This window comes from Callospermophilus lateralis, unplaced genomic scaffold, assembly GCF_048772815.1.
Source record: "Callospermophilus lateralis isolate mCalLat2 unplaced genomic scaffold, mCalLat2.hap1 Scaffold_96, whole genome shotgun sequence".
Classification (NCBI taxonomy): Eukaryota; Metazoa; Chordata; class Mammalia; order Rodentia; family Sciuridae; genus Callospermophilus; species Callospermophilus lateralis.
The window spans coordinates 4053503-4070064 of NW_027517776.1; the positions used below are offsets into that span (position 1 = coordinate 4053503).

Genomic DNA, 16562 nt, shown 5'->3' on the forward strand with positions numbered 1-16562 from the left:
ACCTTGTTATGCTAATGAAGCGTAAGACTGATGGGCAGGCATCTAATCATTATCTCCTTACTTGAGGATTAATATAGCAGATGTATTTACTGTGGTAAGGCAACTCCTCAAATAGCAAGGAGTTATGCAAGTATGTTTTACTACTAATGATATTTTATGGGCCAAGAGGTAATATATGTATTAGAAATATTAATTATTTGGACTAAAACTAAAATATATGTTTTGGGAGTATTAACTATGGTGAATGTTTTAGATTCATCCCAATGCCAAACCCATTATAATTTATAGAGTTCCCATGTGCACATCATTATCAGTGTTATATGTTAGCAACCAAGAACTTAAACTATAAAAATACAAAGGCACATGGGAACACTCTAAATACAATGGGTTTGGAGATCATTTCCAAGAAAAGATTTTCAGGTGTTTTTGCAGCTTGGGTATTCTCTAATACCTTTTTATAAACATGATTTTGTACAGCTGTTAACTTATGATCATTTGATTTAAAAAAATGAAAGTGAATAATGCTTGTTTTAATTGTTCATGTGGTGAATGAGTCTATTCCACTTTTTATTTAAAATGCATGTTTTTAAGATTTTGGGGCCCATGTTTGATTATGGCTTGTCCTTGAAGATTATGAGGAATATCATGTATAAGGATAATATTCCATTGACTACAGAAATTAGAAAATGCTTTAGATGTATAGGCTGTACCATTATCTGTTTTTATTATTTTAGGTTGTCCTAAGAAGGCAAAGGCTGATAGCAAATGTTTTCTTATTGTTTTAAAATTCTCAGAAGTTTGTACTATAGCAAAGATCATAATAGAGAAGGTATCAATGGTTACATGTATATATTTATATTTTCCAAAGGGAGTATATTGGGTTTCAGTTCCAATATTCTGACAAGCCTTTAGCATGTCTCCTATAATCCTGGGTGGCATTCTCATGACCAAGAGTAAGCACAAGCATGTTGGCAACTTCAGAATTTTCTATTTGCCTTTCAATAGCATTTTGGTCTATTAACAAAATCCATGTAGGGTTTAGTGGCTTCTTGATGAATCTGGGTAAAGGACCTGTAGGAGTCTTCATGTCGGGCACTTTATCCCACACTTTTATGGCAGCCTGAGATGATGACCAGCTGCATGTGAATCATTAATTGGTTGAGCCCCAGTACTAGAATCTCCTTGACCACTAAGCTGGTTGAAAGAAATAAGAATGCCATTATTCAAATTGTCAATGCCATTATGACCCTTCATCTTTCCATTCCTGTAATCGTAGCCTGTACTGAGCAGTGCAAGGCTGGCTTTCATCAGGGCCATCCAGTCCTGGGGACTCCTTCATATACACTGGCAAGTTCCTCTGTTAAACTCCAGTAACATGACTTTGTATATCATTTTATTCCATTGACCTTTGTAATTCCTTAAAAGTGCAAATGGCAGCCTATTATGTTGAGGATTATGATTATTTGTCCTCAAAACTGGGAAAGCTTTAATAATTTCTCCTGCTTGTTTAGCTTCCTCAATACATCTTTGCATAGCTGGGACCTTAGTCTTATGGAATCTTTGCTAGAGAAATGGGAGGTAAAGAGAGAGGAGCAGGAGGGGGACAGGTTTCAAAGGTGTGCTCTCCGTTTTTTGAAAGTTCTTTTTATTTTGAGCTTGTGGAGGTAGTTTGTCTAGTGGGGGAAGGTTGGAGGATAACATTTATAAATTTTGAATAGGTTGAAAATAGCTTCACAGCATAGATCCCAAGTAGTTAAATGCTTGAGACTAACTGGCCCAGTAGACATTCTAAGACATTCATTCCCGTGTTTCTGCATCTAAGCTACCAGTGTCTGGATAGCGTGGTATTGTTCCCTAATGACAGTTAAGAGTTTTGATGTATCTCATAAAGGAGCTGATTTATCTCTTCATCATCTTTGATGTATATCTTCCTGTTTTTTTTTTAATTAAGCTTCTTAACTGAAAAGCATGCCCTCTAACCTCAGGAGAAATTGAAAGTAGTTCCTAAACAATGGAGCATCTACATTCACCAAACAAACTCTTCTCAAGTTCAAGAGTCAAATAGACCTCAACACAATAATATTGGGTGACCTTAACACACCCTCTTTCATCACTAGATAGATCTTCCAAACAAAAGCTGAACAAAGAAACTATAGAATTCAATAATACAATCAATAACTTAGGCTTAATTGACATATAGAAAATGTCATCCTTCAATGAGAGAATACACTTTCTTCTCAGCAGAAGATCCTGAATATCCTAGTATATGGTCTATTTAGAGAAGGATCCTTCTCTAAATAGACCATATACTATGCCACAAAGCAACTCTTAGCAAATATGAAAAATTAGGGCTAGTACCTTGCATTCTATCAGATCATAATGGAATGAAATTTGAAATCAATGACTTGAACAGACACTTCTCAGAAGATGATATACAATCAATCAACAAATATATGAAAAAATGTTCATCATCACTAGAAATTAGAAAAAATGCAAATCAAAACCACTCTAAGATTTCATTTCACTCCAGTTAGAATGACAGCTATTATGAAGACAAACAATAATAAGTGTTGGTGACAATGTGGGGAAAAAGGCTACACTCATACACTGCTGGTGGGACTGCAAATTGGTGCAGCCACATGTAAAGCAGTATGGAGATTCCTTGGAAAACCGGGAATGGAACCACCATTTGACCCAGCTATCCCACACCTTGGTCTGTATCCAAATGACTTAAAAACAGCATACTACAGGGACATAGCCACATCAATGTTTATAGCAGCACAATTCACAGTAGCTAAACTGTGGAACCAACCTAGATGCCCTTCAATGGATGGATGGATAAAAAAAAAATGTGGCATATATACACAATGGAATATTACTCAGCAATAAAAGAGAATAAAATCATGGAATTTGTAGGTAAATGGATGGAGTTAGATAAGATAATGTTAATTAAAGTTAGCCAATTCCCCCAAAAACAAAAGCAGAATGTTTTCTCTGATATAAGGAGGCTGATTCATAGTGGGGTAGGGAGAGGGAGACTGGGAGGAACAGAGGAACTCTAGATAGGGCAGAGGGGTGGGAGGGTAAGGGAGGGGGCATGCGGTTATTAATGATGGTGGAATGTGATGATCATTATTATCCAAAGTACAGGTATGAAGACACAAATTGGTGTGAATATACTTTGTGTTCAACCAGAGATATGAAAAATTGTGCTCTATATGTGTAATAAGAATTGAAATGCATTCTGTTGCCATTTAGGAAAATGCATGGGACTGGAGGTCATCATGCTGAGCAAAACAAGCCAGACACGGAAAGACAGGTGTCACATGTCTTCTGTCACATGTAGAAACTGAAAAAAAAGACCCTAAAGTTGAAGAGAGGCTGTTGGGGAAGAGGACAGGGACAGGGGAGGGAGGAGAGTGGGAGGGCATAAGTGTGGGGGGTGCAGTCACAGCACAGTCTTCAGGTGGGGCAGGGTGCAGCAAAACCCCCCGAGTTACCGTTCATGATCATAGAAGGTAACATGAAGTCTGCCCTTCTCCTGGGGCTGTGATTCCCATTCAGTGTGGAGCTGGAGTGGGCAGGACCAGTCTTGCTCTGACTGTTCCCTCCACACCCCCCCCAAGCACACATGTCCAAGGAGCCTGGGGACAGGGACACACCCCACGCTCACCAGTCTCTAGTGTTCTATGGCTCATGTCACATTGATCCTTTAGGCTGAGGTTCAGGGACAGACAATGATCCCTGTTGGAGAATGGGGTTCCCAGAGTGGTCTGGCAGGAGGGTGAGCCGCAAGAGTGGACAATTCTGTGAGAAGGGAGGTATTTAATACTCCCTTCACCTACAAGAAGCAAATTACCAGGCATCCAGAGAAAGCTGTCAGTCAGTGTGGGCATGAGAGCAGGACCTGCAGCCAGGGGATGGTCTCCAACTGTCGGCTGGGGGTGACCAGCGTGGCCTGCAGTGTGTGGGAAACATCTTGTAATATTGAGAAAGAAAAGGGGTCAGAGGCTTTTGAGAAAGAACCCTGAGGCTGATGTGGGAAGCTTCAGGGAATGGGAAAGAAACACCACCAAATCCTTGCTACTGTCCATGCTTTGAAAAGCTTTCTTCTACTTCTCTGTCCTAGAATGCTGGTAAAGTGGGAAGATGGAGTTCACTTAGCCAAACAGAAAGCAGCCCTGTGTTTTCCAGACCAGGGCAATTCTGTTGTAGGGGCAGGCTGCTCAGAAAACACACCAAGTCCCAGTTTTGTACAAATTGAAGAGTCTTTATTTAGCCGACAGGTTAGTGACTGTTCCCCTCAGGACTCATAAGTGCAAAGAACAGCCTCGAGCCTCAACATTTTAGGATACTTAAAGGCAAAATCCGCAAAAAACACATCCAGGTTGATGTAGCTGCAGGCAAGCATGTATAGAAGCTGAACTGGGCAGTCAGCAAGACAATGCAATGGGTACACTGGTCTTCCCCATGGGACTTTCCAGGTTGACATAGCAGAAAGCAAGCAGACGATAAGTGGGTCAAAATGACCCTAGTTAAGTACAATAGAGAATGGTAACTAAGGTCTAGATAATCAATCTCTGACAAGGTACATTTCCTAAGAAACATGAGAACCCAAAAAAGAATCTTACATTGTATAAGAATTGCTATTTTGTGTTGCCAAGTATGCTATAGTAGCTGCCTATTAATGGGTACAGAGGTGGGGCTTTCCCATGGGAGAAGAATTTCTTACATGATATGGAGTCTCAGGGTAAAATGGAGTCTGTTTGGTCATTGTTCATAACAGCTCCTGCAGTGGGTGCTACTTGCCAGATGCTCACTCTGGCCTGCTCAGCACCAGGGGACTGCACCACCTTTAACCAGCTCCCAGCTGGGGTGGCTTTATGGAGCCGGTGTTCCAGGGCAGTGTTAATCCACATGTAGCTGGTCAGGGTCCCCACTTCTCTTGAACAGCTGCCAAATACCTGTGGGGCCACGGAGATTAGCTGCAGGTAGGGTGGGGCCCACCAAGGACCCCTACCCCAGGTGGCTGTGTCCCTGCTACTGATGCCCAGATGCCATTTGGCTAACAGCATGCAGCCTCTTGTGAGTCCAGCACTGGCCACAGAGGCCTAAGGTGCCCACAAGTGTGGCACGCAGGTTCCCAAAGGCTCCTGCTTGCAGGAGCTGAAAGAATCTCAAGGGCCTGACAATGGTGGCTCCTTGCCCAGGCCACAGCCCTCTCCACGGGCTGAGGATCCCATCTCCCCCTCCCCTGTCTGAGAAGAGGCCCAGCTGAGGGACCCAGCAGGAAAGAGCCCAGCCAGGCCCCTGTGGAACAGCTCTCCTGGGAGGCGATGGTGGGGAAGGGCGAGCAGCTTGCCACCCTCCTCCCACCCTGCCAGGGCGGTGCAGGATCTGTGGGGGCCACTGCCTATTCACAGTGGGAAACAACATGCCCAGTGTTGCATGCATGGCTGGGCCACTCCCTGGAGTGCCTGGCCTGCTGCTCCCCCAGGCACGTGGTTCCCGGCATGGGGCATTGCCCCAGGAGATGGCCCCGGGGTGGGTGAGAAGTTGGGCACAGCCCTAGGGCAGGCAGTTCACCCTTTGGGCCAGCCAAGCTTCAGGGCCAGGCTCTTGCCACCCATGTCACTGTCAAGAAGGTCCTCCCGGTCCTGAGCCCAGAGAGGCCAGGTGGAGCAGCAGTACCGAGCACCAGGTGCTGCCTGCAATGCACAGGGCTTGCCCTGTTGCTCCTGTGGGCAAGCAGGTGGGCCAGGTATGTTGGCTGCAGGGTGGGAACCTCACTGCTGCCCTGTCTCATGCTATTGTCATCGAGACTGGGAGTGAGTGCTAGTAGGCTCAGGGATGGGTCTCTGGACAGCACATGTGCTGATGGATGGCAGAGCTTGGGTAAGGGGGACATTGCTGGGTGGACTGGTGGGAGTCATTGGTGGCAGTGGAGCCTAGGAGCAGAGCAACAGCAGAGGTGCTGCCGGTCCCCTTCTTGTGCCCCCAGGCCCTGAAGTGTCCCCTGGGCAGGGGCAGGACCAAGGCTGGCTGCTCCAAGGGACCACAGCCAGGGAAGATTGGGCAGAGCAGCCTGGTGGACTTGAGGCCTGGGCTGTCTGCCCAGGGACTGTACTTGGGTAGGTGGAAGCTAGCACTGGCCACCACCATGGAGGAGCTGAGGGAAGAAGAGTGTTGTGTTCCTTGAGCATCTAGAGTGGACTGAGACCCCTGTGCCCTTCTTTCTCACCTCCTCTGAGGAGATGGGCAGCAGAAAGCAAATGGCTCAGCCCATGGGAGACCTTTATACGAGGTCAGCCAGGCAGGACAGTTAAGCTTCCCCTGGCCTGGGATGTATCCTTGCCTGGAGTGGCTATGAATTGCCCCTGCTGGTTTTCCTGGTCTCTAGGTTGCTACAGAGGATGTATTATGGAGCTGGGTGAATGGCCCCACAGCCCTCCACCCCCATGAGGGGCTGAAGTTGGCCCTAGACTAACCTGGACAGGGGATTCTCAGCCCTGTGTGTCCATCCCCCACCCCCGAGCACCAGGCCACATGGGGTGTGTCTCAGAGGGCTCATCTCCTCCTGGACAGTGTGAGTCCCACATGCACACAGGGTCTGTGAACCCCACGTGGCCTGGCCCAGCACTCGAACTTCAAGCTCATCTTCCAAGCCTCAAGGAATGTCTGTGACAGCAGACCTGTGGTGCAGCTTCCCCCACCTGCACACCCACACGTGGCCGGCTCCCTGGACGTGAGACTGAGCAGGGCCCCCTCCTCATCTGTGGGGTACAGTGGGAGACTGGAGGTGGCTGTACGGGATGGTCACTAGAGGGTGGTCAGGCCCCACATGGAGCAGAAGTTGCAGGTTTCTTTTCTTCTTTCAGCCCAGGAAGTTTGTCAACTGCAAAACTGTTCCTTGAAAGGAGAGGCTCTCTGAGTCAGGGCTGAGGGACTTCAGTGCTGAGCCCAGGTCAGGACCCCCAACCCAGGGAGGAGTGGCTGCAGGGAAAGGGCTGTCCAGCCCACCAGCTCAGGTGTAAGCCGGCAGGTTCCCCAGGTTGAGGAGGTGGCCTCAGGAAGCAGTGTCATGGGGAAGATAAGGTTGTTCCTTCAGGGTAACACCAGGTGGTCTTTGCCTCTCTTCTTGGGGTTTCCTTTTGCAGGAAGTGTCCCTGCCTGGCTGCCTATGGCTGGAAACTCCTGGGACAGGGGCCACATAGCGGGGTGTGGCCTCCACCTGGGCAGGTGTCTGGATCAGGCCTGAGGTGGCCCATTGTGCTGGTTAGTTGAAGATGGAAGCAGATGAAAGGCGGCTGTGCAGGACTGTGCTACGGATCTGCAAACGAGGCGGCAGCCAGAAGACCCACGAGCCTTCCTGGGTGGTGGACTCTGCTGGTTTACAGTCAGGAAGAGGGTAAGTGCTCTGGGGTAGAGGGCTGGTCCAGGGACATGTGCTTGTGTGTGGCCAGGGAGAGGGAGGGAGCAAGAGGATGGCTCTGGGTTCGCAGGCCCCAGAGTGGCCGGTGAGCAGTGCCTTGAGCTCCAGTCCTCCCCACATAGACCATCCTTGATCCTTTAGGGCAATAGGATGTATTGAACAGATATAGTCACCTGCCCCTGCCTGCGCCTCTCCTGCCCACTGACTTCTGGCCAGGCGAGGCACAGTTTTCAAAAGCCATATTTTGGGAAGACTACCTCCCTACCTTCTAAGCTAGCAAATAGACTCAGGTTACAGCCCCAGGTAGGGAGGAGTAGGGCCATCCAGGGGCTCCACTCCTGAAGGCTGTCCTGTGGAGGGTCTTTATGGTGCTCAATGATAAGGATGTTCTACTAGGACACTGTCTGGTTTGTTGGAGGAAAATGCTAAAACAAGACCATGTTAATTTCATTTGTGAAAATCTGACAGTTCCTGCTTTTTTCAAGGCTAATTAACTCTAGAATAAGGACATGTTCTTCCTGGGTGACAAGGACTCTAGAAAAAGGCCATTCCCTTCCTCCCCCAAGATGACAAGCAGCAACTAGCTGACACCCACAGGCATTCTGGCCTTTCCTGCCTGCTTGGATATGATCTGTGTTGTCCCTTCACTTGCTCCCACAGTATGTGGGGCCTGCCTGGTGAGTAGACTCCAAAGAGGATGGGGAAGGGCCAGTGCCTGGGTTCCTCAGCCCCCTTCCTGGCTACCTGGTTGCCCGACACAATGATACGGTCTGGAGCCAAGGCCAGAACATGTCCACGCAGGGACCCTTCATCATTTTGGGTTTCCCGGGGCCCAAGAGCCTGCGTGTGGGGCTCTTCTTGCTCTTCCTGGTCATGTACCTGCTCACTGTGGCTGGGAATCTGGCCATCATCTCCCTGGTCATGGCCCACCGCCACCTCCAGACACCCATGTACTTCTTCCTGTGCAACCTCTCCTTCCTTCCTGGAGATCTGGTTCACCATGGCCTGTGTGCCCAAGACACTGGACATCTTCGCCTCTCAGGTTGGAGCCATCTCCATGGCAGGCTGTGCCGCATAGATGTACTTTGTCTTCTCGCTGGGTTGCACCGAGTACTTCCTGCTGGCCGCGATGGCATATGACCGCTATCTGGCCATCTGCCTGCCACTGCACTATGGTGGCATCATGATGCCTGGCCTGGCGGCGTGCCTCACGCTGGGCTCCTGGCTGTACGGCTTCTCCGCCATCGTGGCACCCACCGCACTCATCGCACGCCTCTCCTTCTGCGACTCAGGCGTCATCAACCACTTCTTCTGCGACATAGCGCCCTGGATCGTGCTGTCCTGCACCGACACGCAGGTGGTGGAGCTAGCGTCCTTCAGCATCGCCTTCTGTGTCATCCTGGGCTTGTGCTGCATCGCGCTGGTCTCCTATGTCCACATCATTGTCACCATCTTCAGGATCCCGTGTTCACAGGGCCGGCACCACGCTTTCTCCACCTGCTCATCCCATCTCTCAGTGGTGCTCATCTGGTACGGCTGCACCATCTTCCTGCATGTGAGGACCTCGGTGGAGAGCTCCCTGGAACTGACCAAGGCTGTCACGGTGCTCAACACCATCATCACACCAGTGCTGAACCCCTTCATATACACTCTGAGGAACAGGGATGTGAAGGAAGCTCTGCGCAGGACCATAAGTGGGAAGTGAGGGGCGAGCTTCCCCCTGCCCTCCCCTTGGTCGCTCTGCAGGGTGGGAGTCAGTTCTGGGACAACTACCCCACCCCTGTGGCTGAGTGGTGTCCATCACTGCCTGGATCGTCCTTGGGCCTTTGTCTTCCATAAATTTGTACAGCCCCCCGGGAAGGGGCAGGGGTTTCTACTTCCATCACAGGGTTTGCCCAGAGGCTGGGCTCAGGGTCCAGGCAAATTCTGGAAGAGAAATAGGGTGCAAGCCCCCAGGAGATGTCTCCATAGTGCAGTTGCAAGGCCCTCAGCACCAGGGGCTGGTCAGCCTCTGAGACCTGGTCATATGGTCTGGGACCAACAGACTCTGTACCACCGTCCAGACTGCACCACCCCTACCTGGGGTCTCCAGAGGTACTCACTGGGAAAAGCACACCTGAGCTCTCTACAGTGTGCTGTCAGGGGCTGACTACAGTGGCCAGAGCACAGATGGACACACTGTGGAAGCCTCTCTGAGGGGCCTGCACAGCCTGCAAGGGCTGCTTAGGATCACTGTGTGGCTTGCCTCACACTGGGGTTCCTCAGAGCACAACTGACAGGTCTCACACCACCCACAGTGCCACAGTCTGGCTGGGCACAAATCACGAGCCACTCACAGCTTTGTAGATTCAAACAGCAACTCTTTATTCCCGAGCTCACACCGGCCCTCTACAAACACGTTCTGAGGCAATCCACGTTCTGGGGGAAAATCCCAAATACTCTCTGAATCCCAGGAGAACTCAAGGGGAACTCCAGGAGCAGGCACGCCTGAGGCAGCAGGATATGCCCTATTCCCAGCAGGGTACACCTTAAACCTGGAACCGCCCTAAACCCAAGGAGAGCCCTAAACCCTGATCTGCCCTAAACCCGGATCTGCCCTGGTCCTTGAGCAAGGTCACCTTACATGCAATGTCACTGCAAGATGTCAAAGGCAAGTCCATTTCCACGAGTCCTTCCTCTAAGCAACATGGGGTACCTGGCAAGGAAATTGTCATACCTACTTGGCTAATGGCTCTCAGCACCACAGACCCTGAACTGTGGGAACAGAGGTACAGGAGGGGTCAGAGTCAGGCTGGGGCTCCATGCAGCTCAAGAGACCTGTTGGCTTCAGGCTCTGGTCAGACCCTCTAGGAGGACAGCCTGTTCTTACTTATTCTTGGAGCAATGTGGATAGGGCTAGAAACAAATGACTTGGGCTAGTTATGTAACCACTGCACACCTCTGTTGCTTCATCTGTGAGCCCTGTGAAATTGCCATCTGGTGAATCCCTTGTCACATGAGATGACAATGTGTCCAGCTTAGGAAGGAGTGGGCCCAGGAAGGGCTACATTAAGGGTCATTTTCATAATTTAGCAGAACCATGTATAGGTTATCCCCCTTGTCTTTCTTTCTTTTTTTTTTTTTTTGAGAGAGAATTTTTAATATTTATTTTTTAGTTCTCGGCGGACACAACATCTTTGTTTGTATGTGGTGCTGAGGATCGAACCTGGGCCACACGCATGCCAGGCAAGCACGCTACCACTTGAGCCACATCCCCAGCCCCCTTGTCTTTCTTATTTTATCTGAGATGACTGACAGGGGCACTGTCCTCCACCCAAAGTCCACTCTGATCTTTCAGCTATCAAGGACCCCTGAGAACTAGACTCTCTCTAGTTGGCCTGGATAAAAAATGAGGGGTGGTTACTTGGAACTTAGCAGGGCCCAGTAAAAGTGAGTTTTCACTTGGAGCTACAGGTCCACCCAGGCCCCATAGTTGGCTGTGTGGTCATCCAGGTGGCAGGGGCATGAGATGGCTGAGCCCTAGAGTGGGCTGGATTAGAGCTGCTGTGCAGAGGGTCCGAGCCCCAGCCCTACTGCCCTCTCTGCTTCTTATGGGGTGCTGGAGCTTCCCAGAGCTGAAGCGGGCCTGTTGATGGGGTCCCTGGGTCTTGGCTCAAATACCACTTTTTGGGCTTATCACAGACCGGCCTCCTTTAACTGGTCTTCATCTCCTGTCCCTGTCCATTCCTCTTCAAGGTCCAATCTCATGCCTCTGTGCTCTGCCCTCTCCTCTGGTGTGGGAGCCTAGGTGGGGCAGGCCACAGGGGCCTGTAGGCATCTGCCCAGGGCCAGGAAGAATCATCACCCTTGCCAAAGTTGGTGTTCCCACAGGCCTCTTTCTCCTGGGGCCAGAGAACACACTGACCCCAAGGACTGCACACTAGACCATCCGTGGCTACTGATAACTGTGTAGTGTTTGTGCTTTTTTTGTGGTACCGGGGATTGCACTCAGAGGCACTTGACCACTGAGCCACATCCCAGACCTATTTTGTATTTTATTTAGAGACTGGGTCTCACTGAGTTGCTTAGTACCTTGCCATTGCTGAGGCTGGCTTTGAACTCACGATCCTCCTGTCTCAGCTGCCTGAGCCACTGGGATTACAGGCATGCACCACCGTGCCAGGCCTTGTTTGTGCTTTTGTGCAGTTACTTTTCAGGTGAATTAAAGAGCACTCTGATTTCATCAGTTCATGCCTTTGCTACCTAGATGGGGGTCAGTAAAGGCCCACATTACAAGGACTTGATGATCTCTCAGCTACACCTGGGGGAGAGGGACAGTGGGGAGAGGGGCAGTGGTGGGAGAAGCAGGAACCCACACTGGGACCTGCTGTGCAGCAGCCCCAGACCCCAGCAGGGCAACCTCCTCCTTCATTGCTGCAGACTAGCTAGAGGCCAGAGATGCTGAGGAGCAGCACAGTGTCATCTGGAGTGTAAGACCCTGCTGCACTTCTGGAGGGCAGGGCCCCAGATCCTGGGAGGAATGATTTACAGGAGAAAAGACCTATTTGTTTTTATAATCAAATATTTATTCGTATTATCAATTCAGTAATTAATAGGGACTCAGTGTCCTTTCTCATATGGAGAAACAAAAAGCAACTGGGTGGCGGGGGTTGTAGGGGAAGAGGTCTATCAGGCTATTTTCCAATCTATAGATACGTAGTTATAACAGCCAACAATTACACTGTGTTTGCCAAGTACCAGAAACTCACAAGCATATTTGCAGATTGTAACTAATTTGAGCTGCACAATAGCTATGTAGGAGAGATACCATCATTAACCCCACTTTGCAGATGAAGAATGTGATACTAATGGGCTCAGGAACTTGTCCCAAGTCACATAATTAAAATGCAGCATAGGTGGGATTTAGCTGGGGCAGGCTGTCTTCAGAGTCCCTGCACCAATGCAGAGTGCTGCTCTGTTTTTCCTGCACAGCAAAGTAGTACAATGTCAGGTGGGAATGGGAAGCTTTACATTTGAACAGGGTCTGAAAACCTTGTAATGAGCATTGTATTAGCAATTCTATTTCCATTTTCTTAAATAGATAAAACCATTTTTATGCCATTTTCTTGTCTATTGGAAACCACCCGTTTAAAGAGGAACAAAAACAGGAAAACCACCAGTTAAAAAAATTTCAGATAAGTATATTTCAGGAAATAATAATTACATATTCAAAGGAGTGTTGGTCTCTTTGAATTGCCCCTGATAAGCTAAACTCTTACTTAGCAGTTCTAGAATTTCCCCCTAACTCAGAACAGTGATCCTTGCATGGGTGTGCATTTAGAACTGCATGTGTGTGCACTTGTGTATGCACTGTTATGTCATGCACACATTCTCAATCGTGGACAACTTCTGTACTATGAGGTTGGATTTTAATTGCAGATAATCAAAGTATTTGAGCCAAGTTGGGCAAATGAATTAAAATTAACAATGTTAATTTGAAGTAAAAAGTTTTGGCTGAATAAAATGAAGTGGTCTTTTAAACATGCGGTTATCAACCATGACATTTACTTTTTTTTTTTAAAGAGAGAGAGACGGAGAGAGAGAGAGAGAGAGAGAGAGAGAGAGAGAGAGAGAGAGAGAGAGTTGAGAGAGAGTTTTTAATATTTATTTTTTAGTTTTTGGTGGACACAACATCTTTATTTTATTTTTATGTGGTGCTGAGGATCGAATCCAGTGCCCCATGAACGCCAGGTGAGCGCCACATCCCCAGCCCCCATGACATTTACTTTGCTAACAAAGGATCCAGATATATTTGAGATTTAGTTCCAGAAGTTTGGACTTCTCCCTCTATCTTCCCTACAGGGCAATTATTTCTACTCCTCTTCATTAGTAAGTTAGAAATTGGATGATAACTTGTTTGAATAAGAACTCCATGTTGTTTTCTAGATTATGCAATACTAGGTATGCACTGTGTTAAAACAAACAAAATTCAGAATTCAGATGTGCTGCTATGAGGAGGTACACATTTCAGTCATCCAGTGAAGTCTGCCTTCATTCACAGTTTATCAGAAGAACTGAAAAGATCTGTTTTGGTCCCTGACTTTACTCCATGCTTGGGCCTGTGGTGAGGCAGAGTACCATATTGGACAGGGTATGGTGGAGCACAGTTGCTCACCTCATTGTGGCTGGGAGAGAAAGTGGTGGGGGCCAGGGACAAGCTAGAGTCTGAAAGGCACACCCTTAAGGACATACTACCTCCAACTGTTTCTCACCACCACCTCCCAGTCATCCATTCAGCTATGAGTCCTTCAGTGGATTATTCTGCCAGTGAGATCAGAGCCCCCACTTCCCCAAAGCCTCTTCTCTGAATACTGCTGCACTGGGGACAAGCCTTCAAAACATAAGGCTCTGGGGGACATTTCAGATCCAAGCTGTGACAGAGTGATTCAGATGCTGACTTGGGTCACCTTTCTCTGGTAAGATGAGCAGGATGCCCCCACAGTTTCCAGTTAAGCAGCATGGCTTCCCGGTCCTCTGTGACTCGGTGATGGCAGACTCCTGAGTGCAGTGCTGAGTGCAGTGCTGAGTCAAGGGCAAAGCCAACCTCCAGCTTTGTCTCACAGCTGTCAACTCCCCCAGAAGAAAATTGGCTTCATTCCCCTCCTTTCTTTTATTGTTGACCTTTCTTCCAGCGAGACAACTCACAGTAGCTGCTGGGTGCTCTTCTTTACAGGCCTGGTGGCTTAAAGGTGCTTTTGAGGGTGAACCTCACAGCCATGCACCCAACTTGCTCCTTGCTATGGGGTGGTTTGTGCTGGACACTGTGTGGTGGCTGGAGTTGGGCTGTCGACTCTGGCTTTGGTAGAGATTAGGTGCCCCTTGAACACGGGTGCAGCTGAACCATGTGGATAAGGCAAGTGCCAGCCTGGTGACTGCATGCTGGGAGCTCAGGGGATGGGTAGACCAGGGAGGGCCCCCCTGGACATCCTCAAAATGTAAGCACACTGGAGAGAATGGAATCACAGATCTCAGACCATTTGCTTCAGTACATTATAAATGCACGTCCAGTCTCCTCTTGTCTTCACCCCCATCAGTACATCGTAATACAGTTTTATGCATGAGGAGATCTAAGGAATGAGGATGTGGTTTGAAAACAATAAAGTCATGGTCACACTGAAAACTGCAAGGCATCTGCACTCCTGGATCTTTCTCTTCTGCTTTGTGGCCTCTTGGCTGTTCTTTGTGGGTGAGCCTTATGGCTTTCTACATTGGGATGCAGGTCAGTTACAATGAGAACACTGAGTTCAGGGTGTGCTGGCCTGTTTCCAACCTCAGCAGCTGGAAAACAAGAGGGGCTGGGCCCAGGAGGTGAGGCCTGGGGCGGGGCAGCTGCCATAGCTGGCTGCTCCTGGGCAATGGCCCCCCACCATCCTCACCCACTGCCCATGAATCCTCTCTCATTTACTTAAATAACTCATAACTGTTTTTGCTGTATTCCTCCCACTTCACTTCCTAGCCATGGACCAGAGTGGTGGTTTTCAGAATTCTTTCCTCACTGACACTCATGTTGCATAAGTCCCTATGTATGAAGCTGCTGAGAGTCACCAAGAATTGCCTGATGTTACTTGAACCTTCGTACACCAGCTTGAGGTCAATCCCTCTTTGCCGTGTGAACAGCCTGAGGTATGCCTTACACTCGACTGCATTCCTCAATCATAGTGTGAAACCATGCTTGAGAACCATTGTCCTGGGGCATATTATCCACAGTGAAAACATGGCCTCAAGTTTTGCAGCATTTGTGTAGCAGAACTTCCAGATAACTCTGTATCTTCCCACATGTAGAGGTCATTTGAAACAGCCAAAATCATTTTGTATTATCCTAAAGTAGACACAAGAGTTCTTCTTGGCTGGCCCCTAAATTCACGTCTGTCCTCACAACTAGTCTGGAGGATATAACTGCTCTTCTGTGGCAACTGGCTGATTGTCAGAAAAGATATGACTTCTCCTGGCTGAGATGAAGTTCTCACTTGTCTTCAATGCCTCACATGATATTAGCTCATAGAAGATACCTAGTAAATATTGGAGTTTGGTTATTATTTTTCTCTTGCAGATAATATAGCAAGGGAATTGTCCTATGGATGTGAGTGTCCTATGTGTCTAAGTACAGAAGAGTGAATTTTTCAAAGATGTGGCAGCATTATTTGTTCTATCCTAAATATTCTTCTTACAATGTGGTGTGTTTCACCAAGAGGTGAAGTATATGTTCCCTCCACTTGAATCTGGGTGAAACTTGGTAAATGCCTTGACCAATAGAATATGGCAGAGGTGATGTGGCATGAGTTGTAAGGCTTGGTCATTAACAGATCTTTGACTTTATTGGTTTTCTCCTTTTTGGCATATCTCTTGGGAACCTCAGTGCATCTTATGAGAACTGTGGCCACCTTGAAGCCACAGTTACACTCTAGAGAGTATACTGAGGGATAACTTGCAGAGCTAAAGAGGGGTGTCCTGAACTGTCTTCCCATTAGGGTTTCCAGATTCATTCCTAATGTAGCCTTCAGGATGGATGACTCTCTGAGTCATCGTGTGGCTGCAATTTATGAAAACCCCAAAGCCAAGACCTCCTGACCTATACACTCACAGAAAATTCCTGACTCTCAGAAACCATAAAGGTAGTTCATGATGACTGCTATTTACTTCACTGAGTTTTGAGGTCGTTTGGTACACAGCATTAGATAACTAGAACTCTAGGCACTGTGTGTATATCATTTTCCTTATAAAAATTTGATAATTGTTCAGCTTTGGCTTCACAATCTCTATTTCACACCATGGTAGCTGTTTCTCAATGAATATTAATTTTCTTCTCATATTGCTTTCTTCTGCTCTATTGGTATATTCGAATATAAATTCTTCATAAGAAACCAACGACTTTTTAGCTTAAAAATGTATCCCTTTCATTTGTCACCAGAATTTCTCCCTTAAGAATTGTTTGAGCAGCATTCCAGGTGTATGATGTTTTGCACATTAATGAAGGCATATCTCCAGGAAGGAACTATTGAACTATTGAGTATTTCATGGGTATTGAGACAACATTTAAATTAAAGGAAAATGTGCTAGTAACTGTCTATAGTCACATCTGAAAATACTATTT

General features: G+C 47.8%; 1 pseudogene; it reads left to right on the forward strand.

Annotated features, from left to right (window-relative positions):
- The first annotated feature begins 7286 nt into the window (after window positions 1-7286).
- On the forward strand, window positions 7287-9137 carry LOC143641330 (olfactory receptor 287-like; annotated as a pseudogene).
- Window positions 9138-16562: the final 7425 nt, after the last annotated feature.